We start from the raw sequence: 16,898 nt of genomic DNA, 5'->3' as shown, positions 1-16,898 counted from the left end.
ACCTGGGAGTCTAATTTGAGATGTTTTATGTCTGCTGATCAGGATGATTGGGTCTCATTTTTGCCCTTGGCCGAATTTGCACTGAACAATAGAGCTAGTTCTGCCACTTTGATGTCACCCTTTTTCTGTAATTTTGGGTTTCATCCTCGATTCTCTTCAGGGCAAGTGGAATCTTCGTCCTGCCCAGGTGTGGACACTGTGGTTGATAGAATGCAGCAGATATGGGACCAAGTGGTGTATAAGTGGTCACTCTCAGGAAAAGGCCCAGCGATTTTCCAACCGGCATAGGACCATTGGTCCCCGGTTTAAAGTGGGTGATATGGTTTGGCTGTCATCTAAGAATATTCCTATGAAGGCTGCATCTCCAAAATTTAAGCAAAGATTTATTGGACCTTAAAAGATTTTGGAGATTCTTAATCCTGTTTCTTTTCGATTGGCTCTTCCAGTTACGTTCAAGATCCATAACGTATTTCACAAATCTCTGTTGAAGAGATTTGTTGAGCCAGTGGTTCCTATGGCAGCACCTCCTGACCCTGAGTTGGTTGAAGGCAATGTGGAATATGAGGTAGAGAAAATATTGGATTCTCGTTTGGTTAGACGGAGACTCCAGTATTTGGTCAAATGGAAGGGTTATGGCCAGGAGGATAATTCTTGGGTCTCTGCCTCTGATATTCATGCCAATAGATTGGTTCGTGCTTTTCACCGGGCCCATCCTGATCGGCCTGGTGGCGTGGATGAGGGGTCGGTGACCCCTCCTCAAGGGGGGGTACTGTTGTGAACTCATTTTCTGGTCTACCATTTGTGAGTTCTCCTTCCAGGCTCCCTCTGGTGGTAACAGGAGGTAGTGAGGCTGATTTAATCAGTAGAGATCTGCCACCTGATAATGAGGATGACGATTGGACCTCAGGAATCACAGACTGGATTTAAGACAGCCGACGCCCTATTCTGGTGCTGGTGATTCCTTCTGGCTTGTCAGGTCTTGGTTTTCAGCTCTGTTCCAGTCATCTAAAGCTAAGTTTTTCTGCTAATGTTCACACTAGATTTTGTTGGTCTATTCAGTTTTTTGTGTGGTCAGCCAGCCCCGGCTGGGGCTGTGCTGAATTTCCACTCTTATTTATCTGTATTTGCCAATTTTCTTTCTGTCCCTTATTAGATTGGCCTCTTTTTGCTCTGTCTCAGAATATTTCAGAGTGCTGATATAGTGGGAGAAGTCTAGTGACTTCAGGGTTAATTTTGCTATCAGAAGTGTTGGACATTATTTTTGTAGGGTTTTTGGCAGATTGCAGACAGTGTCTTTCCTTTCCTATCCTTTCTAGTTAGTTTGGGCCCCATCATTTGCTCAGCCTATTTTCCTGCCTGTGTTTGTGGTTTCATCTTGTTTCACCATCAATACTTGTGTGGGGGCTGTCTTTCCTTTGGGGTCTTCTCTGGGGCAGTTAGTTTTCCCCTTTTCTTGCTTCAGGCTTATTTAGTCCTCTGTCTGTGACGAAGCATCTAGGATCTTCGTAGGTACGCTCCACGGCTGCTGCTAGTTGTGTGGTTAGGATCAGGGATCTGCAATCTGCATAGTTACCAACCTCTCTGGTTTTCTGTGACTTAGGTAGTTTTGTTCTCTTCTCCTCGGTGACCCATTCATAACAGTTTTCACTAGTTCTTCCTTTACATGCCCCTTCCTCTCTGATTGCATTTGGTATTCCATGTCTCTATTCCAAGGATCCGAACAAATAACAAATGTGAATATTAAAGGGGTTGTCCACCTTAGGGGACATTTTTATTGTATTTGGGTTTCATTAAAAACCGTGCACCGCTTGTCTTTTACAGGCTTTTTGTTTTCCTATACATTCAACTCTGATGTGTTCTGTGGTCATAAATCAGCCGAAAGGAGATCAGAAAAAGATGGATAAAAGACCATCCACCAGACCATCATTGTGGACTGACTGACGAGCTCTCAGTTAGCTCATTGTATAGCTAAAATTAGGCAATGCAACACAGAGGCTCGTAGAATGTAATAATCAGTGGAAAACCAATTACAAAATTTCTTTTACCCCCAATTACAGACACTTAAAGACTAAGTATTAATTGTTATTTCATAAATCAATAGAACACAGATTGTTACATTATTAAGATAGAAGATGGATTAAAAACACATGTGACATGCACACATATGAACAAGTCGGTAGGACACTGTTCATACCACCCACTGACTAAAACACTGTTCATTTAGACACTGTTCACATGTTCAGGTTTTAAATACATTAGATAGGGACTGCTCCAATAGGGTTACCTTGACGCGGTGAGGCAGCTTGGTATACATTTTTTTGCAAAAAAAGTATCGACTAAATACCCTGTATTTGCCATCATCTTTTTATCAGCATTTGCTGACTACTGTTATATGTTTTACTGCAGGATATTTCTGCACAATTGTTATTCTGTGCTCTCGGTTTGTGTTTAAGATAGAAGATGGCAGCTTCTTTCTGCTCTTCCCCTCTCCATAGAACCTTATGAGCACCAACTGCCATCTCCTATCTTAGTAATATAACAATCTGTCTTCATTGAATACAGATTTTACCTGTGAATTTAAAATTCTGAGAATAAAAAATCCATCCAGGAGGAGAAAGAAGGAGAAAGAACATATATTACAAATTTTCTTATTTTCATGTGCACTATTGATTTATGAAATAAAAATGTAAACGATGATTACTATTTAAGTAAAAAAAAAAAATTGTCTCCAAAGGTGGTCAACACCTTTAATCTATATGACAAGTAAAATCTCACCTAATGTGCTCTGCCAAATTGGAACTTATAAATATAATCACATATGGCCTTATAAATATAGTGCACAATATACAGCCATAATGATTTATACCATGAAACAGGCAAAATTGGCCTCTGCACAATGAGTGTACAGTACGTACAGTATCTGTTCTACATATGCAGAGCAGTGGGGGGGGGGGGAGCCTCCTGCTGCAGGCCAGAACCGATTGGTGAGACGAGGGATGAGATACATATTCTCTTTACATATATTGTTTGTATTTTTACCTCATAGTTTTAGTAGTAATATAGGATAGCATATGGTCAAACGAGTAAGGCTTCTTTTACACTTCCCGTGTTTTTTGCGGCCCGTTTTTGCAGGCCGTATTGCCGTAATTTTCACTGCCTTCCGCAAAAACGGGACTAAAAAATTTTTGGATTGACTTCTATTTGGGATTAGGTTTTGAAAAGTTGTGTGAAAAAAATGGCGTTCTGCAAATACGTCTTCACAGTGTCCTGCAGAAACAAGTTTCCATTGTTTTTGTGGCACCATTGATTTCACTGGGGGCCGTGTCCATAAGCTGTGAAAAATATCGAGCAAGCTCGATATTTTTTCACGTCCGTAAATACGGCCCTCATGACCATACGGCATACAGCGCTCCGACTAATTTTTGCGGCCAGTTTTTGCAGCCCCGTAGAAATCTATTGGGGCCACAAAAAGGCCCGCAAAAACACAGCAAGTGTAAAAGGAGCATAAGGGAGAATATTGGAGAATGTACTGACATTCAGGGTCTATTGATTCTCATGTTTCCAGGTGGCTGAACAAAGACAATAAATGACAGAAAATCCCGAAAGAAATACGACTGGCACAGTTTTCTTCTATCTTGTCATCAATACATATAGGTTCATCACGGTCATATCTATTCTGTACACATGCGGATTCTAAAAACGATGTGTGATTGTATACGTAAAACTACCAATGTGACTGCTATATTGGCGTCTCAGTGACAGAAGGTATAGTGGGTACGGAAAGTATTCAGACCCCTTTACATTTTTCACTCTTTGTTTCATTGCAACCATTTGGTAAATTCAAAAAAGTTCATTTTTTTTCTCATTAATGTACAGATGCAGTAGGGAGATGGGAGAAAGTTCCACAAAGTCAACTATCACAGCAGCCCTCCACCAGTCAGGCATTTATGGCAGAGTGGCCTGACGGAAGCCACTCCTCAGTGCAAGACATATGAAAGCCCACATAGAGTTTGCTAAAAACACATGAAGGACTCCCAGACTATGAAAAATAAGATTCTGCGGTCTGATGAGACGAAGATAGAACTTTTTGGTGATAATTCTAAGCTGTATGTGTGGAGAAACCAGGCACTGCTCATCACCTGCCCAGTATAATCCCAACAGTGAAACATGTTGGTGGCAGCATCATGCTATGGAGGTGTTTTTCAGCTGCAGGGACAGGATGACTGGTTAGTGGTTACAATTGAAGGAAATATGAATGCGGCCAAGTACAGAGATATCCTGGATGAAAACCACTTCCAGAGTGCTGTGGACCTCAGACGTGGCCGAAGATTCACCTTCCAACAAGACAGTGACCCTAAGCACACAGCTAAAATAACCAAGGAGTGGTTTTAGAACAACTCTGTTACCAATCTTGACTGGCCCAGCCAGAGCCTTGTCCTAAACTCAATTGAGCATCTCTGGAGAGACCTGAAAATGGCTGTCCACCAACGTTCACCATCCAAACTGACGGAACTGGAGAGGACCTGCAAGGAAGAATGGCAGAGGATCCCCAAATCCAGGTGTGAAAAACTTGTTGCATCATTCCCAAGAAGACTCATGTCTGTACTATCTGAAAAGGGTGCTTCTACTCAATACTGAGCAAAGGGTCTGAATACTTATGACCATGTGATATTTCAGTTTTTCTAATAAATTTGAAAAAATTTCTACATTTCGGGGCTTTTTTCCGTCAAGATGGGGTGCAGAGTGTACATTAATGAGAACAAAAATTAACTTTTTTGAATTTACCAAATGGCTGCAATGAAACAAAGAGTGAAAAATGTAAAGGGGTCTGAATACTTTCCATACCTACTATATATAATGCGAATAGGATTAAAAACACATGTGACATGCACAAATGTGAACAAGTCGGTAGGACAATATTCACACCACCCACTGACTAAAACACAAACAAAGCACAGAATGAAAAATGTGCAAAAATACCTTTTTCTGCCAAGCTGCTCCACCTCGTCAAGGTAACGCCTATTCAAGCAGTCCCTATCTAATATATTTAAAACCTGAACATGTGAACTGTGTCTAAATGAGCAGGATTAAGACAGGCACTTACCAGTATGGGCTCGTGGTGTGAGACAGCTCCTTTTGTGCATGTCACACGAGAGGGGTGGGGTCTCTCAAATCATGCATAAGCACGAAAAAAACTGGATTAAAAACACACGTGACATGCACAAATGTGAACAAGTCGGTAGGACAATATTCACACCACCCACTGACTGAAACACAAACAAAGCACAGAATGAAAAATGTGCAAAAATACCTTGCAGTAAGACAGTCACGTGAGTGAACAAATTAAAAAAGTTATAGGTGCTGGAATGCAGAGGATAAAGTGAAACAAAAGACCCATCATTAATGCCTTTTCAAGCTTTGTAAAGTTTCAAAAGGGGATGGATAATGCCTTAGGCTTGGTATGTGATGTCTAATATGATCTTGTAGTATAAAATGGATTATTCATTAAATCAGTGGCATGACCATTTCTCTGAAATGTCTCAGTAGCCGTTTTCCAACACAATAGCTGTGTAAGGAGGAGGATCGGGCCGTGGGTACCTGTACCGAGCCGGGTCCAGAACTGTTGAGGCTGCCTCCCTTTTTGCCTGGGGGAATAAATGAGGAGCTGGACTGACCTCATGACCGGGGTAGCAGTTGTAGATTAAAGAGCAAAGTGTGCGCAGCCGTGGGCAGTTTTGCGCTAATTAGCAGCAGCACACAGCCAGGAGAGCAGCGTGCTCCGTCCTCTGAGCACCGACGCCGTGACAGGCTGCGTTGGTTGGTCCCTGCCGTCCCCAGCGGGACCGCTGCGGAGAGAAGCGCCATGCGCTCAGTAGCTGCCAAAGACAGAAATGACGTGCGCTCAGTGACTGTGAGTACCGCACACGTGCAGAGGAGAGAAGGCCGAGTACCGGACAGATTTTTGGGGCCTTTCCTGCCACTTGCCTCCCGCCCATTTATGTTGGACTCTGAGAGTGCCGTGGCCTTGTTTGCTTTGGCCGCACGTGTTTATGGACTAGGGGCTCAGCGGAAGGTACCAGAGACCGACCGCTGCCGCCAGAAGACAGACCATCATTTAAAGGACCCCATCTGAGGACATCACCCGACCACTGTCGATTCTACAACCACCCTGAGCTGAGGGATCATCTGCTGAAGAGGAGCATACAGGACACAATACAAGTTCTTTCATTGGACTGCTATTGCTTTACATTTGTTAACCTTAGTTTTCCTCCTTTAACCATTAACCTCCCTGTGAGGAGTGAATACCTTGTTCTATTAAATTGTTACATCTTGTTAACCCTTGCTCTGCCTCCTGTCTGTCACTGCATCCCGCAACCTGCTGCCAACTGCATGCTGCTCATGCTAACGTGAGCAGCCTGTGTGGCTTCATTGTGCTCCCATGTCCTGCAGAGACTCCAGACTTGTCTCCAGATGAGCAAATCTTGGACATAATTGTTTGAAAATTGCAAAGGAAGCTGCCAGAAGATCTTGATGATAAAACCAGTGTATTTAGAGCAGCAGAATATTCCTCAAAAAACCATTGATACCAGCCCAGGCTGTAAGTGCCGGGACTACGGTGTGTGGAGCTCATACTCGATACTGAATAAATCAAGATGTTTTGAAAATGTTGTTTGTTTTTTCATAATTTGCACATCAGTAACATATCTATCCATCCTGTGGTTTCCATTATTCCACAGCTTCTGCTTCTTGGTGTTATGGTTTTTTTTTCTGTAAAATAAGGTCAATTGGGCCTGATGAAGGCTCTATTGCTTCCCTTTCGATAAATATTACAGAATGGACTTATGTCTTGCTTCAACTATGGTATTACTCCAGAAAATTGGCCCTAGACTGTGTATGTGATTGAGAAAAGGTGATTAAAGGGGTATTCCCACTTTGGACCTTTGTGTATTTTCCAAGGATATTTCATAAAAGTCTAATAAATATTGTTGCCACCTATGGAAACTACATATTTTTTGGAGAACGTGTGTCTCCTGACCTCATACCTATCTGGTAAAGTGGATGATGGCTACCATATCAAGGCAAGGTATGGATGGGCAAATGTATTCCTTCTATGGAAATTAAAGAAGCACTCCTCTTCCTCTTTCCATCAAAGCTTTTATCCTCTTAATATATTACAATCATCATATTATATAGCACTGTGTACTTACAATTGCTCATTTTGTCTTTCTACCCAGATATTTCTTCCCTTTTCAATTAGGTCTATAACATCATGTGATCAAAACTGACTAGCTGAATCCTGCAAAGTTCTATGTAGAAACAGGAGTTCAATTTTCACCGCATGAGACATCACTGCAAAGTCCCTGGCAGGGGGAGCATCTGGGTCAGGAGTTGAAGTTGGGAATAACTCATACAGGAAAAAGAGACTTCTTGTTTCCACATAGAGCAGAGAAAAGAGAAGAATTAGCTGTGTAGAAAGACAAAAGAGCAATTGTATAAAAACTTTGATTGGAGTTCTTCTTTAAGAAAACCAAGCATAGCTGCAAATGCCTGGCCACCTCAATATTCCTGCTCTATTTAGAAGGCCAGCGACCACTTCACCAGGGACATTTTCTAGTTAATACGCATTTTCCTCGTCTTGGTGTATTAGCGAATAAAATGGGTGTTACAGGAAAGGCAATTTGGTTTTCCATAAAACCGGCATATCGTGATAATCTTTAACTAACCCTATCATAATAATGTCAGAATAATGTCACAGAGAAGACGTGGAATTACGCAGGCGACCTTATATTTGCTGCATTAAATCATAGCATGGCATGAAATGTGATTGCACAGGCGATGTTGTCTGCATGCACCAGCTCCTTTATGATCCCAGTGTGCTTCCCAATACGTTACAATCAGTGCATTATAGCAGCAACCCAGGGGTTAAATCAGTAAATGTAATAAAATGACTGTTGTGCATTCTCAGCTCAAGCAGTTTCCACATTAAATAACACAATTTATTATAATATTTTGAACAGCGATTCATCATTTTAGGGCAAATTCAACCTGGTACAGAACCATCTGTTCCGTACTTCAGGAGCAAGGCTTTATAATGGAATAGAATACTAATAAATGCTTATTGAATCAAATGATAATACTTACCTCTGCATAAATAAAACTTTGATTCATGGCTGCACTATTCATGGCCGCACCGTTATATGGCAAATATGCAGTTTACTGTGAAAATAAATAATATAGAATAAAGCTAATTATGCGTATCAGCATAGTACCAACCGTCACAACAAGCTTGGGAAGGGAATACAGATTACTTCCACATAGCACAGTGGCTCCTCTATAGTGAAAGGCAATGCAAATGCATCATGCTAAAAAGGTGACAAAAATGTGGGATACTCAGCCACCAGGTTTTCTAAGTACAACTTATACTCATAGAAAAAAATACTGAAAGAGCTACGGAAGAAAAAAAACTCAAATGATCATTGCTGAGAAATTAATACAGTGAGATGCTTAAAAAACGAGTGCCACAGAAAACAAAGGTGGCACACTCATGCTCAAGACTGTAGAACCTGCACCCCTGAAAGCTGCACCTCTCTGTCAACAGGGATGCCGACTCACTCACTGCCATGGCCCCCATCCCGCTCTTCCTCTTCCTTCCTTGTCTGCTGCTGGCCGGGGTGTGCGCATGGTGCGCAGATCCCTGGGCACTATGCTTATGGCACGCACGCGCTACCTCTTTAAAGGGGCTGCACTTGCCTTCCTAAAGTGTCCCCAGCCAATAGCTGGGAGTCCCATATTATTTAAGCATCTCCACCTGTATGGAGGTGCCTGTGTAACGTTATTAGTCTGTACCCAGTCTGCTAGTTCCTACTTGTATAAAAAACAAATCTGAACTGAGAAAGTAAGTTAATGTGTATGCACAATGTAAGTGCATATTAACACATGACCATTAACCAGAGAAAACAAAAAGCAAAAAACACAAATATCCTGAACTAAAAAGTAAAAAATATACTGCAAATAATGCATAAAGGTAATAATAATAATAATAATAGTATTTAGTAAACATAATTTTGATCAAAATAATGCACAAGCCATCCCGCCACGTCACGGCAACCCTTGTGGGACAGTCCCTACTCTAGTATTTAAAACCTTTTCACTTGCCAAGTGACGTGAATGTGAATAAGGATCGAGCGGCTGAACCACTAGTAACAGCTTAGGCAAGTGAAAAGGTTTTAAATACTAGAGTAGGGACTGTCCCACAAGGGTTGCCGTGACGTGGCGGGATGGCTTGTGCATTATTTTGATCAAAATTGTGTTTACTAAATACCCTTATTATTATTACTACCTTTATGCATTATTTGCAGTATATTTTTTACATTTTAGTTCAGGATATTTGTGTTTTTTGCTTTTTGTTTTCTCTGGTTAATGGTCATGTGTTAATATGTACTTACATTGTGCATACACATTAACTTACTTTCTCAGTTCAGATTTGTTTTTTATTCATTTCATTGTGCATATATGGGTGTGACCGCCCTCTTTCTGAGCTGGGAAAGCCATCCAGTCTGCCCTAAGATGTTACTAGTGGTTCAGCCGCTCGATCCTTATTCACATTCACATCACTTGGCAAGTGAAAAGGTTTTAAATACTAGAGTAGGGACTGTCCCACAAGGGTTGCCGTGATGTGGCGGGATGGCTTGTGCATTATTTTGATCAAAATTATGTTTACTAAATACCCTTATTATTATTACTACCTTTATGCATTATTTGCAGTATATTTTTTACTTTTTAGTTCAGGATATTTGTGTTTTTTGCTTTTAGTTCCTACTTGTGTCTGTCTGTTCGCAACCTGTTTGTGAGTACTTGCCTTGTCAATCTGTACTTCAGCCAGATCTGTCAGCACCTGCCACGCCAGTCTGTATATCAGCCGGACCTGCCTGTACCAGCCATGCCAGTCTGTATATGAGCTGGATCCGCCTGCACCTTCTGGGCCAGTTTGTATATCAGCTTGACCTGCTTGCACCTTCAATAGCAGTCTGTACATCAGTTGGATTTAGCAGCACTTGCCATGCAAACCTGTGTATCTGCCATGCCAGTCCGCTCCTGCCAGTGCCTGCCTGCATCAGCTGTCCTCACCTTCTGGGCCATGTGTCCGTGGTCTGTCCTGGAGTATCACCGGTTGCTCATCTGGAACCAAGCTTAACCCAACCATCAGGGGTTTTATTGAAGAGATAGGTGCTCAACTAGTTATTCCTGTCCAGGCTCTCCTCGGACCATGGCACAGTGGCACAGGCCAAAGAACCCAATGGCTCTCAGGTTACCTGCATCTCAGACCTGTATCAGGAAGTTTCCTGCCAGAAAAACCAGCAGGGTAAAATCTCTCCTACTTGCGGACAGTAACCATCTGTCTAGATATGCTGACTACTCTGGCCGCATCCGCACCTACATAAGCTGCTACCTCCTCGGCCGTGACCTATCAGCATGCCAGTTATGTGCCCGGTCCCGGACCCCATCTGTCAGCTGCTCCACCTTACAGCGGAGACTCTGCCCTTTGTTGGGGGTTTATTAATCAGTGTATACTGCACTTCGAACTCTTGGCCCATCAGTTTGTCTATGATCGAGCCAAAGTGGCTTTCATCATGTCCCATCTTTCTTAGGAAGCCCAGGCGTGGCTCAATGCCCTATGGGACAGAGGGGATCCACTAGTGTCAAACCTCCAGTCATTTCTTGACACATTCTGTAAGGTCTTCAATGAGCCTGGTCATGTCTCCTCCATAGCATCTTCTCTTCTCAGACTGTGCCAGGGAAACCTCATAATTGGTTAGTACGCTTTTTTTTTTCGTACACTATAGTCCAAACTTTCCTGGAATAATGAGGCTCTGGTGGCCAACTTCTGGGAAGGTCTTTTTGGGTGAATCAAGGAAGAGCTGGCTGGTTGTGATACACCCATCTCACTGGATGACCTGGTGTCTATGGCTACCTTTATTGACATCAGGTTTCAGGAGCGCTCAAATGAGGTGACCAGCAAGAGAAGACCTGTGCACCTGGCTCTTACCTTTAAAAGTCCAACCTTAGAGCAAGTCTCAATTAGGACATTCCCCCCGGAGTCCCTGCAAATAGACCAGGTGAAGATGGACAAGCATCATCAGGACTTCCATCATGCCGAAGGAAGATGCTTCTATTGTGGTAGTTCTGAGCATGTAATCCACTCCTATCCCAAGAAACCGGGAAACTCCAATTCTTAGGGTCAGTTGGAGAGGTCATCCTGAGCAAGAGTCACTCCTCTCCATCGCTGTCTCCGACAGTATCTGTTTCCTGTGGAAATATCCGTTTGTCGAGTTGACCTATCTGGACTCTGGTTCCACAGGTAATATCATCCAATAGGCCATTGTGGATTGGCATAAAATCCCAATCCAATGTCTACAGGATGCATTGGTGGTTTCATCGGTGGATGGAAAAACTCTTTCCGAGACCATCCTTTTCATTATTGAGCCTATGGAACTTCAGGTGGGAATACTACAAGCAGAGAAGATTCCTCTCTATGTGCTGTCGGTTCTGTCTCACCCTCTGCTCTAAGGTCTGCCATGGCTGTGGAGACACGAGCCTGTCTTGGACTGTAAGTCCAGAGAAGTACTTTGTTGGAGACAGGAGTGCCACGAGAATTGTCTGCTCCTTATTCGTCCTGCTTGACCTTCGGCTTCTCCATCTAATCTACCTGGCTTGCCTGCTGCATATTGGGCAGACTGTATCAATTATAGGGACTAAACTAAATTACGATAAAAAATAAATATTCCCTGCCTCTCATCTCCAAACTTTTTGATTGTCTCAAAGGTTCAAGAGTCTTCATGAAACTTTACCTCCAGGGGACCTATAACCTGTTCCGAATACGCCAGAGAGATGAATGGAAGGTGGTCTTTAATATCCACGATAGCCATTATGAGTATTGTGTAATGCCGTTTTTGTCTCTGTAATGCCCCTGCAGTTTTTCAAGAACTGGTCAATGACATCTTCCAGAATCTCCTCTACATGTGTGTTGTAGTTTATGTGGACGATATTTTGGTGTTCTCTCCAGATCTTCTGTCTCACCAGAGGGATGTTTGCCATATTCTGCAGAGATTAAGGAAGAACCATCTGTACGCCAAGTATGAAAAGTGCATCTTCTAGCAAACTTCTTTTCCACTTCTTTGGTACATTATCTCTGAGACCAGCCTGAAAATGTTCCCTGAAAAGGTGTCCACCATCTTGAAATGGGGCCCCGCCTTGATGGTCGGAAAGCTATCCAGCGGTTTCTCGAATTTGCGAACTACTGCCAGTTCATGCTGCATTTCTCCTCTCGGACCACTCTTATCTTTGTCTTGACCCGCAAAGGGGCCAACGCTAATATATTGACTCTTGAGGCAGAGAACACCTGTGTATCTTTAAAACAGGCCTTCTACTCAGCTCCTGTGCTGCATCGACCGGACAACAATAAGCCGTTCTTCTTCAAAATGGATGCTTCGTTCTCAGGGGCACTTGGTGATCATTTACACTGACCACATGAATCTGGGCTATTTGCAGTCAGCTGAATCCATGACAAGCCAGGAAGTCTCTGTTCTTTGCCTGCTTCAACTTTAATCTCCATTTCGGTCTGACTGATAAGAACATAAAGGCGGACTAAGGGTCCCGTTACACTAAGCGACGCACCAGCGATCCCGACAACAATATGACCTGGTCAGGATTGCTGGTGTGTCGCTACATGATTGCTGGTGAGCTGGTCAGCGGGAGACCAACAATCAAAAAATGGCCCAGGACACTCCTGCACGATCAGCGATACCCAGCAGGGGGGCCGGTCACTGATACGTGTCACACACATACGTGTCACAAAATCGGTGACTCATCAGCGATCTCGCTAGCGATCTCACTTAGTGTGAAGTACCCCTTACTCTCTAGATCTTTTTAGATCTTTTCTGTCTTCTTAGCTGGAGGAAGAGTCTCTACACATCATTGAACCCTTCAAAATAATTACTGTCACTCTGTTGGATTTGTTCTGGCTTCCTTCCGGAACGCATGTCTTTCTGTGGGGTCACTCGTCTAAGTTTGCTGGCCATGGTAGTCAGAAGAAAACGGCTCTCCTCATTTCGGTAGCCGACCCTGCACAAGGATATCACGGATTTCGTCTCTGCCTATCCCTTTTGTGCCCAGAATAAGACTCCGAAACAGTTTGACTGATCGACTACCTCTTTTGCCCATACCATCTGCTCCCTAGCAGTATATTGCAATGGATTTCATCATTGATCTTTCAGTATTGGCTGGGCGTACCATCAGCTGGGTGGATGTGGATCATTTCACTCCACTCTGCTATCTTACATCTGCTCCAGTGCTTGCAGAGAAGCTTATTCTACATATTTTCAACCTCCATGGTTTCCCGCTCCATATTGTCTTGGCTAGAGGAGTCTAGTTTACTTCTCGCTTCTGGAGGTCCACCTGCAAGCTACTGAATGTCACTCTGGAATTCTCTGCAGCCTTTCATCCTCAATCCAATGGTCAGGTAGATTAATCAAATCCTTACCAGCTTCTTGTGGCACTTTGTTAGGCTATGTGCACACAGTTCTTATTTTGTGCATTTTCACTGCGTGAAAATGGGCCAAAACACGCTATGGAATCCTTATGCAAGCTTATTCAATGACAATCCTTAAGGGATGTGCAGATGATCAGTAAATTTCTGTGCATATTTGCAGTGCGTTTTTTTCTGCAGTATGTCAATTCTTTTTGCATTTCTGCAGTGTTTCTGCACCCATTGATTTCAATTTTGTCAGTCAAATCCACAGCAAAAATACAGGTATAAAAAGGTTTGCGGATTTGCTGAGTTTTTGTTTTGCGTTTTACTGGCTTCTTATGGTGTTTCCCACGCTGTCATCTGTGTGACAGCATGGGAAACACTGGCACGGTAGTTCTTATCGGCAGTAACGTTACCGCTGGTAAGACCGCCGGTCAGAGCGCTGCAGGATCATGCTGGCAGATGTCAGCGTGCCCTCTCAGCTGTGACTGCGACCCACGGTTAAGCTACCGCAGACAGTCGGTCACAGCACTGCGAGATCATGCTGGTGACCCCACAGCTGAGACTGTGATCCACAGGCGGGGGACAATGAGACTACTGCTCCCATTGGGTTACGTCTGCTGTCACAGTGACAGCAGGTGCTACTGATGTGAAACGTAGTCTCATCTGCCAGTGCCTGTGCTCACAGTTTTAAAAAAAAGGAAAATTACGTACATATTCAAATAAAAAAAAAAATTATACTCACCTTAACATGCAATCCCTGATGCCCAGGTCTCCTAGAAATAATGTAAAATAATAAACCAACATAAGCTCACCTGTCTGCCGTAGTCCATGTAATCCAGAGTGTCCCACAGAGAACTCACCTGTAGAACAGTCACATCAGGAGATGCTCTACCCGGCCGCCGGCGATGCACTGACAGGAGGTACTTGCTCCTGCAGTTTATCACGGAGCTGCCGTGAGAGTTCACTGGAGTTCAACAGCTCCAGTGCGCTCACTTATGGCACCGCTGCATGAGAACTTTCCCACGTAGCAGTGATGCCTTAAGGGAGAACACCGGAGCTGATTAGCTGATGAACTCTGGTGAACTCTCTCACGGCAGCTCAGTGATACCCTATGGGAGCGATTAACTCCAGTCAGTGTATCGCCAGCTGTCTTTGAGAGCAGTCACATCACTGATGTGACTGCTCTCAAAGTGATCAGAAGTGATCACGATCATCGTGGGACATTATGGATTATCTTCTCTGCGGACACGTGAGGAAAATTGTGGTTTATTATTTTATTTTTGCTGCAGGAGACATTGGCGTTGGTGGATTAGACATTCGGTGAGTATGATTTAACCCCTTTCCGACATAGGGCATAATAGTATGCTGATGTTGGACACCCTCCCTTTGAGGTGGGCTCTGACGGTGAGCCCACATCTTACCCGGGACATGTCAGCTGAGATGTAGTAACCTAGCAGAAATTTCTGCACGCAAATACTGAATGTGCGCACATAGCCTTAATGTCCACCACAATGGCTTGGGCTAAATTCTCATACAACAATAGAATTAAGGTCATAATACAGGATGTACAACATATAGAATACAGGTGTTGAATGGTTTGGTAATAGTTTGTCAGTAAAGGTGGTGTAGCTTGACATTCTGCTACAACAATGAACTAGCTGTAAATTATGTGCCATTAATAAAATCATTCTTCATAGAACAAAGGTATGCTTATTATAGTGCAGGAGGCGGGCAGTAGCGGCACATACATATGGGCCCTGAGGGCTATTAGGGCTTGATAGCACCAATACCGCATAGAAAGATCCGAGCAGTATAAACGGCCCTATTGCAAAGCTTGCATCGCAACCAAAAAAAGAAAAGAAATGGGCTGAATGTGCCAATGAGGCTCTTACTTGGTAGCTCTCCACTCTTGCCCATGAAGAGGCCTGTGATCGGGAGACTTCTTTTTGTGATGTAATTTATGTACTTATAGGGTTTATGGACAGGGAAGAACTTTTCATTACTTGAACAGGAAGAGCGTTTTAGACTGTCTCATCAGCTACTCAATTCCATTTAAAGGGGCTACTCGGTCCTGCGGTACAAAGCTATCAGTCACTCTTTGTATTTTCCTGGCCACATTTCAACAAGATGTATCCGGCCATGCACATCTAGTACGCACTTGACTGCACGTATGTAATCACAAACTTGTGCCTTTTCTGGGGCGGCTGCAGGCTGCTATTTTTGGGGGGCCAATATCTATGATCCTTTACCAGCCTGAGAATACCAGTCCCCAGCTTGGCTTAATGACAAAAATGAGGGGGAACTCACGCCATTTATTAAAATGATTTATTTAAATAGATTTTTTTAAAAAGCGTGAGGACCCTTCTAGTCTTGAAAATCAGTCATGATAAAGCTGACAGCTGAGGGTTGCAGTTTTTATAACCAGCATCAGTTTTACCATGCTGGTTATAAAAATTAGAACAGACCCCATTTAAAAAATGTATTTATAGCACAGGCACTGGCTGATGAATACTCACATTAGCGGTACCTGCTCTCTGTTATCAGCGACAGCGGGCATAGGCTGATGGGAGTAGGACTCTCATCAACCAATGCCTCTGTGACCGGCGGTGAACTTTTTACCATCGGTCACAGCTGCTGGGTCAGGAACCACAGTTCTTTGACTGGAGATAATTTTACCGTCAATCAGAGCCACTGGTTTTTCTCTCGCTGTTTTGCAGATGACAGCACTGGAAATATCTGATGTTCAGGGTATTGAATGCGAGCAGTGACATAGAATTCCTATAGAAGTCCATGTTCGGGCTCCATGCTCAAACAGTAGGTGTTCGGTACAGTGTTGTGAGTTCATTTTTCCCTTCACCAGTGAGGTCTGATGAACTCCCTCTTCTGGCGAAGGAAGGTAGTGAGGCTGATTACCAAACAGATGAGCAGGTAGATGATGACTGGGTCACAGGAACTGATGACTGGATATAAGGCAGCTGACACCCTGCTGCCTTGCCGGTGGTGATTTTCCTGCTGGATTCTTGGAGACCAGTTTGATTTCTGCTTCTCAAAGCTAAGTTTTGCTCTGCCATTTGTACACTTTAGTTCTGGTTTTGTTTGCCTTGTTTTTTGGAGTTCAGCCATCCCCGGCCGGGGGTGAGCTGAATTCCATTTTTGTCTCTGATCTGTTGATCTCTGGCTCTGTCTTCAGAATATACCTGAGTGCTGATATAGTCTTTTTGAAGCCTAGTGACTTCAGGGCCTGTTTTTCCTATCAGTCTATTGGTTCATTTTTGGATAGGGTTTTTGCGGATTGCAGACAGCAGCTTTTCTATCCTGTCCTATTTAGTTAGCTTGGGCCCCATCATTTGCTCAACCTATCTTTTTA

At 43.4% G+C, this 16,898-nt stretch overlaps 1 long non-coding RNA gene across 4 annotated transcripts in view; it reads right to left on the bottom strand.

The window, feature by feature from the left end:
• The window catches only part of LOC141087561 (uncharacterized), an 84,710-nt gene that overhangs the window by 22,707 nt on the left and 45,105 nt on the right, over positions 1-16,898 (bottom strand). For 2 of the 4 annotated variants that reach the window (XR_012231693.1, XR_012231692.1), the window contains exon 2: positions 8,143-8,217. The exons of the other annotated variants lie outside the window; for them this stretch is intronic. This is a non-coding gene — a long non-coding RNA (uncharacterized lncRNA). The remainder of the gene's footprint in view (positions 1-8,142; positions 8,218-16,898) is intronic. 4 annotated transcript variants of the gene reach the window in all.

Source organism: Dendrobates tinctorius, unplaced genomic scaffold (assembly GCF_039654945.1).
Source record: "Dendrobates tinctorius isolate UK_male_01 unplaced genomic scaffold, ASM3965494v1 ptg000034l, whole genome shotgun sequence".
Classification (NCBI taxonomy): domain Eukaryota; kingdom Metazoa; phylum Chordata; class Amphibia; order Anura; family Dendrobatidae; genus Dendrobates; species Dendrobates tinctorius.
The sequence above is the reverse complement of the archived record's forward strand: the minus strand, read 5'-3'. Positions and strand labels throughout refer to the sequence as shown.